Source organism: Marmota monax, unplaced genomic scaffold (assembly GCF_021218885.2).
Source record: "Marmota monax isolate L192 unplaced genomic scaffold, Marmota_monax_Labrador192_F-V1.1 WCK01_AAM20220418_F8-fsc00154, whole genome shotgun sequence".
Classification (NCBI taxonomy): domain Eukaryota; kingdom Metazoa; phylum Chordata; class Mammalia; order Rodentia; family Sciuridae; genus Marmota; species Marmota monax.
This window is the reverse complement of record NW_026691933.1, coordinates 31,867-51,267: the sequence shown is the minus strand read 5'-3', so window position 1 is coordinate 51,267 and position 19,401 is coordinate 31,867.

Genomic DNA, 19,401 nt, shown 5'->3' with positions numbered 1-19,401 from the left:
ATAAGTTGATATCACATGTCCATTTTCTTATCTGTATAATAGTGAGTTAGTCCTAGTGGTCATTAAAACTTCTAGACACAAGTATTTGCTTATAAAATAGTGCCTCTTTCAATTTATTCCACTGTTGTCAGATGAAAAATCACTTTAAGACCTCAGATTTTAATTCTATTTTAGATTGTTTTTATTTTACTCTGAAGCCTGAAATTACCCATAAGCAATGGAGTCAGTAAATCATACTAAACCCCTGACCTTTGGTGACTTTTATTCCTACAAACTATGCTGGGTTTTATTGTCAGTAACAGGTTTCTTTCACAAAGAGGTGGTCACTTTGATATCATAATAGAAAGGTCAAAATGTTTTAGCTTTACAGTTATAAATTGTTGAGCTGCATCTAAGTGTTTTTATATTTCCATTTTTAGTTTTTATATTCACACATAAAAATCTGTGCATTTGTTGAAAAAAAATATATATATAAATGCTTTCAAGAATAGCTTGAAAAATAATTTTATAAATATTTTTCAGCATATGGGTAAAAAATACTAAACCAAGTAAATTTAATTATATAGACTATTTCAGGATACCAAAGTATTATTGGCTTTGTTAGTCAGCTTTTTGTTGCTATGGTCGAAACACATGACAAGAACAATTTAAAAGTGGTAAAGTTTATTCTGCATCAGTTTCAGAGATTTAGTCCATGACTGCTGCAGTCTGGCTGCAGCAAAATAACGGGGGGTGGGGGGGGGGGGGGGGGGGGGGGGGGGGGTGACGAATAACTTGTGTAGATTGATACAGCAGGAGTGGGAGCCGTTTATTGTAGGACAGGAGGGGTGTATATATATTCCATACAGCTAATCTTAATTAACATAAACTAGATGCAGCAGTCAACCAATAAGGAATCTCCACACTTAATGGCTCGCTGGAGTTACTTCACAAACCACTCCCTCTGGCAAAGTGCCAGGCGCCATCTTGACTTGTTTACAGACCCTAACACATGACCAGTCAGTTCCATTGCTAGGCCCAAGGTGAGGCAGCTCATCCTGAAAGAAGGGTGTGACAGAGGGAAGTTGCTCAGGACACAGTGGCTAGGAAGCAGAGAGAGAGGAAGGCGCTGCAAGGAAAATGAACCCATTTTTTCCAGTCACACCAGACCTGCCTGCAGTTTCCAATCAGCTAGACCATTCAAATTAGGAAGTCCCGATTAGATTTCAGCTCCCATAATCACTTCACCTATGACTATTCCTGCAGTAACATGGGAAATATTGAGGGACACCTCACTCTCAAAGTGTAACATAACCTGATTAGATGAGTAAAGATTATAAAACAGGCTATATTTAATAGAATTTGTTCATTTCAGTGGCCACAATTACGATGAATCTTAAATATTTGCATAAAATATATTTATACAGGTTAATTATTTATATTCATAATTTAATGAATTCTTTTGGTATGGCAGAAACAATATTTTTTATTTTTATGAATATATTTTGTAAAAATGATCTTTGACTTTGAAAGAAGGATCTGTTACATTCCTCATAGCTATATTTTCTTTGTTAATATGTGAAATTAAGATCGTCATTGTGATTCATGCATTTATATTGCATTTCACTTTGCTATTTGGATGTTTTCTATATCTTTGCCAATTGAATATGGATAAATATGATTAAAACAAAATATCTCCAGGCCAAAAAAATGACAGTGCTGAAAACTGAACAAAGTCTGAAATGTTGTGTACTCTTGATGGGAAACTGGAAAGTGCAGCCACATCCCTCTTCTATAGAATAATAACAGAAGGAAATAGCATTTTTCCCAGAATCTTTCCACACTTGGATCTGAGTTTCTGTTAAAAGGTTCATGTCAGGGACATGTGGAGAAAGGATACTATTGAACTCATTAAGGACCAGTCCAGTTTCCTGGCTCTCCAAACCTTAGTTCAGAGAGGGAGTCTTGGAACATACTGTCCTCTGCACAGTTCCTGGAAGGCAGGCTACTCTTTCTTCTGACTTGGTTAAAGGACCTAATAAAGAGATTGTTGACTATTCTTCCCAGACCTGATCTGTCCAAAGTGGTTTCTAAGAACAGAAATTTATACCTAGGATAGGAAGCATGAGTTGGTGTTTGTAAGGTTACGCGAGGATCATGTATTAGACCACTTGTGCTAAATAAAAAGCATATGTGGAGGTCCATAGATGAGATATTGCAGTGTTTTCTAGGTCTTGGAAGAAAGCATTAGTTAGTGAAATGTACATGTAGAGTAGATTATATAGGAGGAGGGGGATCCATGCAATGCAGTAGGAGGAAAGCCTCTTAGTTTTAGAGAAAATCATGCAGAGGTTGAATTATGCAGGTTTTCGTCAAACTGGTAATGAAAATGGCAGTTTATTCTCAAAGCCGTGAGGACATAACACGGTGTTTTATGTGGAAAGTGACATGAACAGACTTCCATTAAAAAAAAAAAAAACTGGAATTTGAAACTATTTGTGTCTTTGGACCTTAAAAACCTCTCACAGCAGAGGTTAGCAGTTGGATTATAGACACTGACTATGAGAACACTGATCCTCAAGGAAGGGAAATTACTGTTTCCATCATGTTTCTCTTGAAAATGTCAGTGAAAGTACTGGTAAAATGCAGGGCACTGCTCCTGGGGGTATGCTTTTGGGGGATGTAGAAGATGTTAAAATTCCTTTTTCTCATTAAAAAAATAACACTGTATTTTAATTTGTTAATTTTAATGATTCAACCTTACCACGAAGAAAAGACAAAAAAGAAAGAAAAAAGACAATCACTAGTAATAATTGCCCCTTTTTAACATTAATGATACCAATAAATAAAAATTTCTAAAAGCATTCATTCTATCATATACATTTTTTTATTATGACAGCCAGGTGGAAAATTAAAACAAAGTAGTGCAATAAAAGTAGTTCATAAGAAGTGCACTTTTTTTTCTTCTTTTTTTTTTTTTCCAAATAAAGAACGGAGTCTAAAACTAAGAGGTTTTCCTGAATTGTGGCCCCCACTGTCCTTTGCCCAAGATAGTACAGATTTTTGTTAGGCTGGTTCAAATAACCAACTACTTTTTCTATGTTTATAGACAGTTTTGCAAAGGAATATATTTATCTTTCTAAAATATAATGAGTTCAACCAGCATAACAGTGTTAGAATTCCTGGCTAAGAATAAAGGAATCAGTGTTATCAAGGGTTGAAGATGGCAAAAGAGAGTTAAAGGTCAAAATAATCATTTTGGCAATGGGAAAATAAGTGGGCTATACCAATGCAGACCTCCTCTCTTTATAGAAAACAATATTTATATTGTCAAAACTCTATTTCTGTATTCTATCTTCTCTGAGGTCTTTCTCCTTGACTTGCACAGTACTGGTGTCTGGATGCCTCCTCACATGGTTGTTCCTCTGTGCACCCCAGTGCCTCTTTCTCTGGGTTCAAATTTCTTCTGTTAAGAACATCATTTAGGTTGGATTAAAGCCCAGTACAATGGCCTGATTTTAGCTTGATTATCTTTTTTTAAAGACCATATGTCCACACTAGTTAGAGTCTGAGGTATTGGGGGTTAGGGCTTCAACAGATGAATCTGGGTGGCCAATGAAAATTAGCCCATAACAAACTCCAAAAGTTTCAGTGACATTTAATTATCAACCAAAATAAAAAAAGTTCCTCTGACTTTCTTTCTTAAGCCTTCTCTGATTTGTCTGACTCCACTAAAGTTTGCCAGTCCTCACATATGAGATTATTTTCCCAATGTATCTAGACCATTTCTCTCTTTTCCCTAGATCTTATCTAGTACTGGCTTTACAACTCAGCTCAAATTATTCCCAAATTATTTTATAGGCCCATTTAATTTTAAGTCTTACATTGAATTTTAAGCGTTTTTCTGCCACAGTCTGGCTGGGCACAAATCACGAGCCACTCAAGCAGGGACAAACTTTATTTCTGAACTCCCCCCAAACGCCACCCACGCGGCCTTCTTCTGGACACACCAAACACCAACCGGAACTCCCTCCACCAGAACTTCACCAACCAATGCGAACTCCCCAGGAATTCCCCTGAGAACTCCAAAGTAGCAGGCACCCAAGTTGGACAGCAGGGGTCTATATACAATTGAATACACAGCCTGTTTCAATCCAGCATTGTCCAGTCACAGCAATTATAGACAGCTTAACTTAATTATCATCATCTTAATGGCTCCCCTCTCAACCATGACTTCTGGCAAAATGCCAGGGGCCATTCCAACTCAGCTGTGGCTCTCAACATTTTTCTATTATTATTGTCTCTTCATCAATTGTATTGTCATTGATGAGAATGGGAAAAACATGCCCTATGCATTTTAGAACTCCCCCTGTATTGTATTATGTACAGTAGACCATTGTGTGGTGTCTATGTGTAGATGAATTCTCAAAGTGCCCCATTTGACTGAATTTCTGATTAGTGAAATAAGCAGCTACCTGATTTCTATTTCCAATCTTGATTTCCTGATTTTCCAAACCATTAATTGGTCCTGGGAATTCCCAGCACTAGTTTTTATTCACCATATTACTTTACAGCCTTCTACAATGCTTGAGTAGGTTGTTAGATGCTTTAGATAGAGTTGTGGGCATGAGGATGCCTGCACATATACTATCTGCTGCACTTTCAGGCTTGTTTTTACTGATGTAGATAGTTATTTCACCTTCCTTTAGGTTTCCTTGTGTGCCTTTTCAAGATAACCTTACCCAATACAGAATGCTGTTTTTAAAGATTATTCAAGCATTTGTGCTCTGTGTGGTAATATCCAAAGTCATAGATGCTACTGGACTGTATTCCTGTGTTGAATGAAAAAAATTCATATTGATCTCCATGAATTACAAATGTTTGTTTTAGAATATTGGTGAAATAATATTTGGAAATGAATTGCTACCTGAACCAAGTATACAATAACACAAGCCAGTTATCCCCATGTGGTTTCTAAAAATGGAAATCATGTAATCTATCTCCTTCACCTTGGAATAATACACAAAATGTCAAAATGAGTAAAAGGGCCCTTGGTAGTTATGGATTCTATATTGTTTATACTTTGTTGTTGCGTAGGCACTTAGATTAAAACAGCGCACAATGTCAGCATCTCCCCCTGTGTTAGCTTTTACAGTCCCAACATATGTCCCAAGTTTAAAAAGCAATAAAAGGCTGCTACTTCCACAGTCATTAGCTCTGGTTGCTGCAGTCAATCATCCATAGAGGTCAGAGTTATATCAGTTTTTTTTTTTTCCATCCTCATTGCAAAATAAACTCTAGCCATTGTATTCATTTATCATTAAAGGAAAAAAATGAACCAAGGAACCTGTCAAAACTCCAGAGTTAAACTGAAATGAGAGAAAACTCTCACGACTTTGAGGGAAGATGATACTCTTCAGGTTGAAAAGCAATAAAAATGTGAAACATTGATACTATAAATTGAAGTATCAACCAATCTCTCAATCTAAGAAATGAATTACTTTAAAAATTCAACATATTCTGAATGTTGAAAAACTGAAAGCATTCCCTACAAAAACAGGAACAAGACAGGGATATGCACTTTTCACCACTTATATTTAACATAGTCTTTGAAAATTAAAGGAATACAAATAGGAAAAGAAGAACTCAAATTATCTTTTGCTAATGTCATGATCCTATATTTAGAAGACCCCAGAATTCTACCAGAAAACATCTATAACAAAAATGAGCAAAGTATCAGATTCAAAATCAACACCTATAAATTAATCATGTTCATATTCCAATGATATTTCAGATAAAAAGAGAAATTAGGAAATCTGTCACTTTCACAATATCCTCAAAAACCTGAAAATCAACCTAACAAAAGAGGTGAAAGACCTCTACAATGAAAACTACAGAACACTAAAGAAAGAAATTGAAGGAGACCACAGAAAATGGAATGACCTCTCATGTTCTTTAATTAGCAGAATTAATATTGTCGAAATGGCCATAATACCAAAAGCATTATACAGATTTAATTCAGTTCTTTTAAAAATGCCAATGACGTTCTTCATAGAAATAGAAAAAGCAGTCATGAAATTGATTTGGAAAAATAAGAGGCCTAGAATAGCATCACAATAACAGAGCTTAAATTATACTACAGAGTTGTAGTAACAAAAACAGCATTCTACTGATGTAAAACCAGGCATGAAGACCAATGGAATAGAATAGACGACACAGAGACAAACCCACGTAAATACAGTTATCTCATACTATAGAAAGGCACCATAAACATACATTGAAATAAAGATAACCCCTTCAAAAAATGTGCTGAGAAAACTGGAAATCCATATGTTGTAGAATGAAATTTAACTCCTGTCTCTCATCCTGTACAAAACTCAAAGTGAATCAAAGACCTAGGAATGAGACCAGAAACCCTGCCCCTACTAGAAGAAAATGTAGACCCAACACTCCAGCATGTTGCCTCAGGAACTGACTTCCTTAAAGAGACCAAAAACACAAGAATTAAAATTAATACATCAGCAAAATAGGATGTCATCAACCTGAAGAGCTTCCTCACAGCAAAGGAAACAGTCAAAAACAAGAAGAGAGAGCCTACAGAATGGGAGAAAATCTTTACCACCTTCACCTCAGATAGGGCATTAATCTCCAGGAAATAGATCTCAAAAAACTTACCCCCCACCAAAACCAATAGCCCATTCAATAAATGGGCAAAGGAACTGCATAGATATTTTTCAAAAGAAAAAATACAAATGGTCAACCAATATATGAAAAAAAAATGTTCAACATCTTTAGCTATTAGAGAAATACAAATTAAAACTACACTGAGATTTCATCTCAGTCCAGCCAGAATGGCAAGTGTCAAGAATACAAGTAACAATAAATGTTGGCAAGGATGTGGGGGAAAAGACATATTATACATGCTGGTGGGAATGCAGGTTGGTGCAACTACTCTGAAAAGCAGTATTGAGCTTCCTCAAAAACCTAGGAATGGAACCAAACTTTGACCCAGTTATCCCACTCCTTGGCATACATTCAAGGGATTTTAAATCAGCATACTACAGTGACACAACCACATCAATGTTTATAACAGCTCAATTCACAATAGCTAAACTATGGAGCCAAGCAAGGTGCCCTTCAACAGATGAACAGATAAAGAAATTGTGGCATATATACACAATGGACTGTTGCTCATCCATAAAGAAGGATGACTTTAGGACATTAACTGGCAAATGAATGGATCTAGAGACGAAGTGAAATAAGCCAATTCCAAAAACCAATGATTATATGTTTTCTATGATACGTGGAAGCTAACCCAAAATGTGGGGAGGGCAGAGAGAAGTTCAGTGTAGTAGATAATGGGAATGAAGGGAACGGAGAGGGGATAAAAAAGGAAAGATAGTGGAATGAATCTGACATAAATTTCTTATGTAAATATATGAATTCCCCACATCCACAAAAATTAATTTAAGAAAATAATAACTACGAGTAACTGAAAGATCAAAGGAAGGAAGGGAGCAGGAAGAGATGAAAGGGAAGGGGAAGAAGAGATAATTAGAATAATATATATTCCATATTTGTATAATTATGTTAAAATGGATTCTACTGTTATGTGTAACTAAAAATAAACAATAAAGAGACAAGAACCCCATAAAATGATATGAATAATTAGCAGAATTACTTAGATAATTTAAGATAAAATTTACTTTTGCCTCAGCGACTTGGACATTTCTACTTAAGTCATTGTTAGGAAAGCTGGTAGGACTACTTCAGCAGAGTGTTGCTTGATCCACCTATTAAGTCAAGAAAGGAAAGGAAAATATAAGTTGGTCATGTTTGAGTTTTCTGCTGGGTAATACAGCACTGAAATAATTTTTATTGGAGTAAGCATATCAAGTAAATAAGCTCATTTTGAACAATTAAATTGGAAACAAGGGTATTTTTATTGCTATTTCTATTGCACCTTCCGGTTTCCTCACATTTCATTTTGACTCAGGCACACATATTAATCATATTAATTATATTGTTTGGAATTTTTTTATTATTTTAAAAGGGATATTATATGACAGTCATATAATTACAAACATTTCCTAGTCTTCTGATGTTTGATAAAATTGTTATAATTGTGTTAACTTATATAAATTTACAAAACCTGGGTTTGAAAGTGGCATTCAAGCAAAGATATAAAAGGATGCATAGGTAGTCTTTCTGAATACAAGTTGTAGCACAACTTGTATTACCCGGAAAAGGGGATGATGGGGTGATTTTATGAATGTTTAGTTTCCACTTCAGTTTCTGACCAGCCTGGTCTAGAATATTCTTCCTACACTTAGGGCCAGAAATTTTTGATGATTTAAATTCTTAGTCTGCCTACCTAGAGCCAAGGTTTTCAGGCTTGGTGCGTTTATGATGCTGACTTTGTGTTTTCGAAGTTTGGGAAGACTACTGCCAGAAGTATTTGCCCACAGTTTGGTTTGTATTCCCAACCATTGCTAGTTTTTCATGTCCCCGACCAATCCAAGATTCAGCTCCTCAGCAAGTGACTAGGTGCTTAGTTGAGCTGATCTGGCAACATTGTAGAGAATATATGTTCTTTACCATTTTTTAATTGGATAATGTGATGAAATATGTGAATATTTTTTTATAAAGATGCTCATCACATCAACAGTTACATACAATTTCAAGACCTATTCATGAACTTGAACTTAAGAACTCTAGGTTTAGAGATGCTCTTGAATGTATTTCCTTGAATTTTTTATTGTATGTGAATTTTTCTTGTTCTTTTGTCCCCTGGTTATATTAAGCTGCTTTAGAAGGCAGCGTTTAAGAAATTGGAATATCTCTTTCCATATAAATGTGTGATAAAATTTATTACAACTTATATGATTTATTAAACTGAGTCGCCCCTGAAGCAAATGCATTATTAAGTAGTTAAAAAATTCATGACATGTCCTTAACTCAGTGAGAGTGCCTTAGAGGAGCTCATTCATCCGATAAATATGTGTTTAACAAAATTGGTTGAAATGAATCTCTTTTATGGCTTTTTATAATTATTGTTCTTATTTAAGACTTAGATATATATACGATAAATAACAGAATGTGTTTTTCACATAGGGTCGTGATTTGTTTTTGAATGCAAATAGTCAGTTTTTATCAGTATGTAATAAAATGCTTTGTTGCATCATTAAAATTCCTCAATAGACTGCGAAGTACTACAACATATTCCCTATATTGTACATAGTTACATTTCTGTTTTGACATTTAATGAACATATACAATGGAAATCTTACATGATGTTTTATTATGCATATTGGGCTGAGGCCTCAAGCACTTGGTTGCAGAAAAAGGATTTTAAATTTTAGTCTTTTCTTTTTTTTAAGATTTAAAATTTTAACTTTCCTCAGTTTTCAGTCAGACACGTTCAAGTAAAAACTGCTATTAAAAACAGAGTTCTGGCTGGATGTGACATACACCTGTAATCCAAGAGACTTGGGAAGATGAGGCAGGAGGAACACAAGTTTATGGCCAGTCTGGCAATTTAGCAAGACTCTGTCTCAAAATATTAAAATATAAATAGGGCTGGGGATGTATGTCAGTAGTAGAACACACTTGGGGTCAATCTCCAGTCCTGGAAATAAACAAACTATGTTTCCCCATCATGTATAATAGGAATATTTGCTGTGTGTTTAATAGAAGAGGCAAGGGCTAGGGTCGTGGCTCAGCAGTAGAGCGCTCACCTAGCATGTGTGGGGCACTGGGTTCGATCCTCAGCACCACATAAAAATAAATAAATAAAATAAAGTATTGTGTCCAACTACAACTAATATATATATATAGAAGAGGCAAGACTGATTCAATAGCCAGTATAATATATCTATTGCTATTGTCACACAGAGAACACAAGTCATTGCTAGTTTTAAAATTTTCTTCCCCTAGCTCTTATTCAAAAACAGATTTGTGTTGTTGCTTAAGCATTAAACACTTTGGCTTAAAATTCTGAGGCAGTGTCCATGATCTTTTTGTTGCTCCTGATACCATCTCTTGTCTTATTGCTACTACTACTAGTTCCATCATCTCTAGTAATTGCTATAATTTATTGAATTCTCACTCTATGACTTACATTAAGAAGAGGAAAACACTTTATTTTAACCAAGTTACAGATAAAGAAATTTAGGTCCTGTAAATTTATATAACATGCACAAAAGAAATGTACAAGAGGACGGTTTTTGGTTTTGCTTTTTTTTTTTTTAGCAATCCACATGCAATCCAAGAAAACACAATTATAATACTGTAAACTATTCTCCAAGCTCTTAATGATTGGACATTTATAATGCAACAGGAACACATTACTTCATTTTTACTATTTGTGCTTTGCTTAAGCTCTTTGGATCATTTTAAAATAATTCTCTGCTTGCCCAGCTACTTTCCTTGTCTCCCAAAGAATCTTGAAATTTTAATATGTCAAGACATATTTTTAGCCCATTTGTTAAAGAATTTCTTTCCTCAGAAGCAATCCATACACTGTTCACTTCATTTTTCTGTTCACTTCAGTATTATGTACTTGACTTTTCATCTATAGTTTGAAATATATTAACTTACATGTTTTAAAGTAAGTTAAGTCTTATTATTTGTAAATAAAATGCAACCGAAGATATTTTTTTTAATTTTTTTCTAAATTATTTCATTACAACTCCATCCAAGACCTTTATAAAAATTTTCAATTAAGTCTCTTGGACTGGCTGAATTTGCCACTTCAATTATGAATGGAAAGATTCGAATGAACACTAGCAAGCAAATATATTTCAGTTTAAATATTTTAAGTAACTAGAAGGAATTTATTTCTGTTTAAATTAATTTATAATGGACTTCTAATTATAGCAATATGAAGATATTGTTAATTTTCTCAAATAATTAGTGTAGTACTGGAAAAAAAAAATTCCAGCAATGACGTTTCAGGGTACTGGATACTGCCAAAAAAAAAAAAATAGGCAAGGGGTTTAACACTATTTTCCCTTAAATAAATACAAGAGCTATAGTATACAAAGAGGTTATATTTCTCGTTTTCTTATCCAAGATGACTCTATCTTAGCTCTCCACATCATCAGGTTCTGCAACAATAATAGGTGCAACCCTGGCATTGAAAATGAACAGCTTTAGGATTTTTTTTTTTTTTTTTTTTTTTTTGCAGGGGGGTGTATGGGGTGGAGGTTGAGGAAGCAGGGAACAGATCAAATTTGGGATAGTTATTGAAAAACAATACCTTTACCAGCTAAGAGTGAGAACTTGGATGGAAAGAAGAGGAGAAAACTCTCACACCTTTGGTAGCCCAAAGTTGTAGTCCAGGTTCAGATAAGCAATGAACCAGCCAGGACTTTCACTCAGAGATTCTATAAGTGAGAGAGCTACAGAAGGGCCAAAATAAGCTCTCCACATATTGCTTGGATGATGGGGAACTGTGTACATCTGTCAGCAGGACCTGACGGGGATTTGAGAAATAGAGGTGCTGAAGAAGACTTGAGAACTAGCAGCGACTTTAAATGTGTTTTCTGAACAGCTCACTCATCAATTTAAAGAGAGCAGACTCCTTATGGGAACAAGGACTTTTAGCAAGCCTTCTGTCCAAATAATTCACTGACTACTACACTATATTAGCCAGAGGGGAGAGTCTGAGAAAACAGGCAAAAAAAATATAGCAATATTAATAATAAAACTAAGCAAAGAATCATTGGCTGTACATGTGAGCCCATAGAAATATAAAACACATTCCAGAGTTGGTAAGTTGTATTATCTAAAAATTAAGAATTTAAACATAAATTATGAAACATCCGAGGAAACATGAAAGTATGATCAATACTCAAAATAGTACTGAGTCAATAGAAATTCACTCTAACTAAGGCCAAGTGTTGGGTTTAGGGGGGCAAGAAAAATGCAAAGCAACTATTATAAATGTTTAAAATATTTGTAAAAGAAAGTTCAAAAAATAAAGGAAATATAATATTATATATCTAATAACAGAGAAATAAAAATTATATTTTAAGTGCAAATCAAAATTTTATATTTGTTACTGAGATGGCCATTTCTCCATATGGCTGCAATAGCAGATCTGAAATTGCAGGAAGAATATTTAGTAACTTGAAGACAAATAAGTAGAAAAAAATCCGATCAGGAGAAGAAGGAAAAACATTGAAGAATATTATACATAAACTTTGAGATGTGAGAAAAAAATGCAACATGTCAACATGTATACAGGATTGGGGTCACAGTAGGAGATAAAAAGGAAAACCAGGGACAACCAATGTTTGAAGAAATAATTGCATAAAACTTCAACGTTAGATAAGAAAACACTAATCCACAGGTCCAAAAAAGCTCAATAAACATCAGGGAAAATGAAATGTATATACCTACACACACATATAATAAGTTTTAAAATTTAAGTTATTGTTAACACTTGAGCTTATGCTTAATAGATTTTTCCCCTCAAACCATTTATTTTAAATTTGTAACTCTAACACTGAAATATTTGCATCTGAAAAATATTGATATTTACTCATTTCCATAATCCTATAATATTTATACTATACTATTCAATTATAATGCAATGTAAGTAATAACTAAATCTGAATAAAATGTAGCACTTCTTTACAGTTTTCTTAGTCTTAGAATATCATGCTATAAGCAAGTCCTGTGAAAAAGCATGGTCAACAGTCATTTTTAATACTTTTTATATTAAAATAATAAAGAAATAACTTACTGTAATCTATATGGCTGATTGCATTTTCATTCTGATAAAAAGGAGACTAATCTGTCTTCCATTTTTAAAAATTTTTCTTTGCTTCTTTTTGATTTCATTGTATTTGATATGTGAAATATCCACATGCTTCAAATCTCAGTGATGATTTGATGGAAAAGAAAATATAAACAGAAAATATTCCATTCCTTTATGAATGATGGCTGCTCAAAATTCTCATCAAAAGAACAACTTGGTTAAAATAATTAAATACAAGTTTTGTATTCTGACTTGGAGAAAGAACACCTTACCTTCACAGAGTCTTAATAGAGTCTTGAATGCGGAGGACAAAATTGGATGTATATAAGGTTTGAAATATGATTTAAAAACAGTTTTTATGAAATAGCTTGATTAAGGATGGATGAAAAATATTATGTTAAGCTCGAATTCGGGACCCCCAAAAGACCACCAGAGACCCAAGATCGATGTAAGCAGCAAAGAGGTGTTTATTGCAAGCTAGCTCGGTCCTCCGAGCACACACACAGCAACAGGTGATGCTAACAGGCCCTGAGCCCAGGTTTTGCAGCAGTTTTATACATTCTTTGGAGAAGGCAGGGACCCCCACATACATCATAGCATCTCCTAGCAAATCATCACACACCACGGGAAAATCAAATAACAACTCTAAAACATGATTAGCACATTCCCTGGCAGGAACAAGTTGGGTAGGGGTAATTGGTCACTAGAAGAGGGGGATTAATTTGAACTGATTGGTTTAAACCGTGAGGATGTCACAAGGGGAGTACGTGCCAAACTGCAGGGCTTCTAGTTTAGATACTGGTCACCACACCTAGGTGGAGGCCATCTGGAATTTCAGATATGTGGTTATCTTGGCTTTTCAGGCTTTTCGGAGAACTGTTTCCACAGAGCTTTTCTGTAGTTTTTTTTCCTGACTTTAGGACTACAATAAGTCAGAGGTTAAGTTTCAGAGCAAAATGAGGTCCCAAGCAGAATGAAATTGCTTAGGTCTTTCAATTATAGTGATTTAAATTTATTTGACCTACCAAGGTAAATATTTTGTACAAAAGACTTAAAAGAGTCTTGGAGTAAACTGCTATTTGATGTTGTTTATTTATTTTATCATTTTGGGGGGAGCAAACCAAGGGTTTTTACATGCTAGACAAGCACTCTACCACCGATATACACTCTCATGCTATCTATAGAAAAGCTAAAAAAAAATTGATATTTATTTAAATAATTAATTAGGTATTTCTTGGAAGGATAATGTATTTGTAACTACTGTCTTCTTGGAGAGGTTTCTTGGAATAGTGACCATGTTGATGCATACAGTAGAGGAGTCATATCCTGAGAATGCAGACATTCACTCTTACATTGCATTGTGTAGACATTTATTAAAGCTCTCCTCACTTTTAGCTGAGTACCTACTATGAACCATGCATGGGACCAGGCTACTCACATTTAATTGACTATAGACACAGCTCCTGCCAGCATTGATCAAATAGCAACCTACAAAAAGATTTCACTATTACATAGAAGAAAATTAAACTGCATCAAGATATTATATTTCTACAAATTTTAATCACATATTAATTAAAATTAAATTCTAGATTCATGAAAAATAGACCCTCTTTAGGTAATTTGACTAAAAAGGGCAGATTTTGAAGAACAAATAAACCACTCTGTAAAGACAGGTGTGTACTTGTAGGTTGATTGAAATTTTAATTTGTTCAGAGTTCTTCACAATGAGGTTTGAATAACATTTTCATCTGAATTCTTGTAGCATTATTAGTTCAGGGTGGGAAAGAATTCTGCACAATGAGTTCTGAATAACATTTTCATCTGAATTCTTGCAGCATTACTATTCCAGGTTGGAATCTTTGTTTCCTTTATAGTGACTCTGGGTGACTGCTAGAAGATTTCTTTGGAATAAGACTAAGCCCTTTTTGATCTAGTCAATGGAGAATAAGCACATGGATTACTAGTTCTTGCCTACTAAATGTATTGAGAAGGCTTTCCCTCATTTTTTTTTTCGTACATTATGAAACCAAGAACTTTAAGTGTTACAGGAGGAGAGCCCTCCCATCCCATACACATCTAATTGGATTGCAGAAGGCCATCTGAGGAATAGGTGTTTTTCTGTAGGCTGGCCAGAAGGTTACCAAGAGGGCTGGCCTGAAATTTCCATCTTACAAGGGTACTACATCCTACAATCCCTACTGAGTAGTGTTTGGCCAGCTATTTAGCTACTCTTCTAAGCAGTCTGAACATAAAGCATATAGAAAGCAGATGCAAAGAGAAACTCTAGAGAAAACAAAACAAACAAAACAGTAAAAGGAGTCCATATGTTAGTTAAATCTATGCACTTGGTAACATGAATATCAACAAGGAGCAAACAGTGGCAGAACTCCCTCAGTGTTCCACCACACTAGAGTTCCTGATCCCTGCATAGTATTGGTTGCATAAACTAGATTTCTTCCTTTTTCTTTTTTATTTGCTAAATATTCTCCAATAAGAAAATGCTATCTTTGTGATCAGAATACTATATTCAAATAACACAAATGTACCTATTTTTTTAAAATCAATGGCGTGATTTAACCATATTTTTCTTCATTTATCATCAGGACACCAAGTTTGGCATCTGTTGTGTTATGAGTGAAAAATGCTGACAGGATTAGCAGGAAAACAGTTTTCTGGATTTCAGATGGAGGAGACTTAAAAGCAAGGCATAGGTTTCCATCCTGAGTTTCAGCTTTGGCCAGATGTGAATGGTAGGGTGTTTGAACACCACTTTTAATTATTGACTGCCTGTGTTTCAATCACTTGGCTTTGTTTGAGGAATTCTGTGTCTCTCAATTCTTTCCTCTACCCTTAGGTTTTGCTATAAATGATTTCTTTGCCTAGGCATTAGATATTTGCTTCTGATCCAGTGGTCCAAGATGTTAGAATTCCATGTTTTATTATACAAAAGAGGCTTGAGATTTTTCCTTTCATTAAAACAGACCTGATTTATGTCAGATTTATCTAGGTATTATCTAAATGGCTTATAAAAATATATAATCATCATACCCCAAATTGAACTATATGGGATTGGATTTTAGAATCTTAATTGAATCTTGTTTTAGTAAGTTTTTTTTTTCCTGCTTTGACTAAAAGATCTGACCAGAAAAATTTTTAAAGAGGAAAAGTTTATTTGAGGGATTATGGTTTCAGAGGTCTTAGTCCATAGAAGGCTGGCTCCATTCCTCAGGGCTCAAGGTGAGGCTGAATATCATGGCAGAAGAGTGTGGTGGAGGAAAACCTTGATCTTCATGGTGATCAAGAAGCAGAGAGACTCTTCAGATACAAATATATACCCAAAGCCACGCCCTAATTTCCACCTCCTTCATCCACACCCTACCACTTTAGGTTACCACTAATTAATCCTTACAAAGGGATTAAATCACTGACTTGGGTTAAGAGTTTTACAACCCAATAATTTCTCCTCTCAACCATCTTGCATTGTTTCACAAAGGAGCTTTGGGGGAACACCTCACATCCAAACTATAACAAACCCTAAACAAACTTTAGAAATAATTTGGTTTAACCTTATTATAGTAGACATGATCAAAATGCACCCTTAGACAAATAAAGTAAGATTATACAAAAAAGATTATACAAAAAGTCTAGACACTGTGTTTCCATTCCTATCTAGATTCAAGTTCTGCCAGACCATAGATGAGTCATGTTCCCACTCATCTTTTAACCTAATATTCAATATAGTTCCTGACACATAGTAGGTGACTGATTGGTGCCATTCAAATGAATACTGAACATGTGCTGTAACACATTTCAAAAATTTATATTTGTCTTCAAAGAAGTTTCCATTTCCACAGTATACATTGTTGTGGAATATTTTGAGACCAACACATATTCAACATCAAGTAACATCCAATTATATATTTATGTATATATGTAAATATATAGAGATGAATATATATATATATATATATATATATATATGCGTGTGTGTATATATATATATATATATATATATATATATATATATATATATATTTGCCTAATGCTCTGCAAGGATCTGTCTAAAGAAAATGCTATAAAATTAGCTTTGCCTTTCTAAACATGTAATATCCAAAACAAAATTAAGAGAAAAAGGAAATCTAAAGGAAAAATATTAAGCACTTCAACACTTTGGCAAGGCATTTATAAGAGGTTAAACCTCAGGACCAAACTGTCCCAACTCAAGTCTAAGAAGGTAACTCTGTCTCCAGGAAGTGACTCCGAAGGAAAAAGCATTGTTATTGACCCAGAATATTTAGATTTCTACTAATAAGTTGTGTTTGTTAAGATGGGAACAACTTTCTCTGAGTGTGACTACACTCTGGCCCTTCCTGTGTCATCCCAAGGCTTCTCATTACCTCAGATCTTGGCACTCCTGGTTTCTTTTCCTCTCCTTCCTCTCTCTGAGATCTGTGATTCTGTGGGAGTTCTACCCTTAATGGTGTGTTTTCTTGAAAGAGAGGTATAGCATTCTCCTGAAACGTCTGCTCTTGACTTTGGGCCATTCTCATTACTCACTTTCTTCCTTCCTCCCACCTCCTCTTCTCTCCTCTTCTTTCTTTCCTTCCTTCTTCTTCTTTTCTTGTTTCCTTCCTTCCTCATCTCACCTCCCCCTTCTCCTCTCCTCCACCTTCTCCCCATCTCTCCTTTCTCTCCCTCTTTCCCTTCCCTCCTTCCATCCATCCACCCATCCATTTACCATATTCTGCCTTAGCACCCATTCATCTGACTGTGCTTTGGGCAATTTCATTTATCATTATTTGGTTTTGGTGACTGTCAGTGTAATCAATTCAAATCTCAGCTCTCCTGAAAAATTTCTGGCCTCATCAAAGCGCAGCCATTTACACCAGCAGCTCCTTTTGTGTGTATATTTGGCTGCTGTGACAATGTGCACTAATTCCCTATCTATAGTAATTTCTAAAGGGTTAATCCCCAAATTCTCTCCTTGAGCAGAGCATCTCTGGTAAAGCAAAATGGAACTAACAAGGTCTGTATCAATTAAAAGACCCATTAAGGGCTGAATGCCAAAAGTTGAATAGATGAAAGCTTGCCAAGTGCACAGGTCCAGAAATTTAATTGCACCTTTCTTTAGCAAGAGTTCTATTGACTGCAGTTCTCAATATCTGACCTTCCTTAATTTTCTGCTAATGCATAAAATAAGGGTCCCTGCTTGTCTTTGTACTTACCATTGCATGACATATATTCATGCCTACCATAAGTGAGGTTTGCAAATATATCTGTGAAAGTAGTATTCTTGCTATCAGTGGATAATAAATCAGATATTACAAGATGTTATGTAAATATATGAACATTCATATTTATTTTAATGGTCAACATATTTGAGATGTATATAGTGAGTTTTTAATATCACATTTTAATTCTAGTATTGCTCTTTTTTTTTTTTTGGTATAGCTTCAAGAATAACTATTAGACAAACCTGAAAGCAAAATTGTAAATGCGAAGTCATTTGTGTTTATCTTCTGAGCATTCCAAGCTATTTACTTGCAAGGTATCCTTCCAAAATTGAAATTATATTTTGCTGCTTTCAACTGGATTGCAGTACAGAATATGTTGCCACAAAATGCCCTCCCCAAAGGCTGTCAACAAGGCAGGTTTCTTAGCCCAGTCACAGAGGTAACAAGGTAGATTATTATTTGCTGATACAGTTTTCATGTCAATTTCAAATAGAAAAAGAATACACCTGTGAACGCATAGTTTCCTCCAGGGTGCTATCACAAAATATCTTACAGAAGTCAACTTCAAGGAAGGAAAGATTTCTTTTGACTCACAGTCTGGAAGTTTCAGTTCATAGCTACTTGGTCTCATTTACTGTGGGTTTGTGGGGAGGCCCAGTATCAAGGCAGGGAGGGGGCGGTCACACAAAGTTGCCTACCTCAAAACAACCAGGAAGCAGAGAAAGAGAGAAAGAAGAAAGGGACTAAGGACAAGATATTCCCTATATGGACACAGCCTGAGTAACCTGCTTTTTCCCACTAGGATCCCCCTCCTACAATTTCTACCGCCTCCCAATGGTGCCACCAGCTGGGGACCAATAGTTCAACACATCAGCCTTTGTGGGACATTTCAGTTCCAAACTATATCTCTGGGGTTCTCTGGAAAACAGAACCAATAGGAGAATGAGTGAGTGAATGAATATACCATGTGAGAGACAGGTTTCAAAATTGGCTAAAGGGACTATTGGAATGGACAGACTTAAAGTTTACGGAACAGCTAGGTGTAGGCAGAAAGTGTAACAAGAATAGTTGCTATAGTCTTGAGTTAGCAGACCAGAGGCAGAATTCCTTTTCCTTCAGGGAACTTCAGTCTTTGCTCTTTAGGCCTTTGAATGATTGATTGAGGCCCATACATAATATGAAAGGCAACTTGTTTTACACCCAAGTCCATGTATTTAAATCTTAATCCCATCTAAAAACTACTTTCCAGCAACAAATAAATGAGCATCTGATCAAAGAACTGAACACCATAACTTCAAATTGATCCATAAAACTGATAATCGCAAGTTAAATTTCAGATGACTGTAAGACATCCAAATGGAAATGTCGAATGGCAAGTTAAATATACACATCTAAATATATAGAGAGAAATTCAGCGAGGAA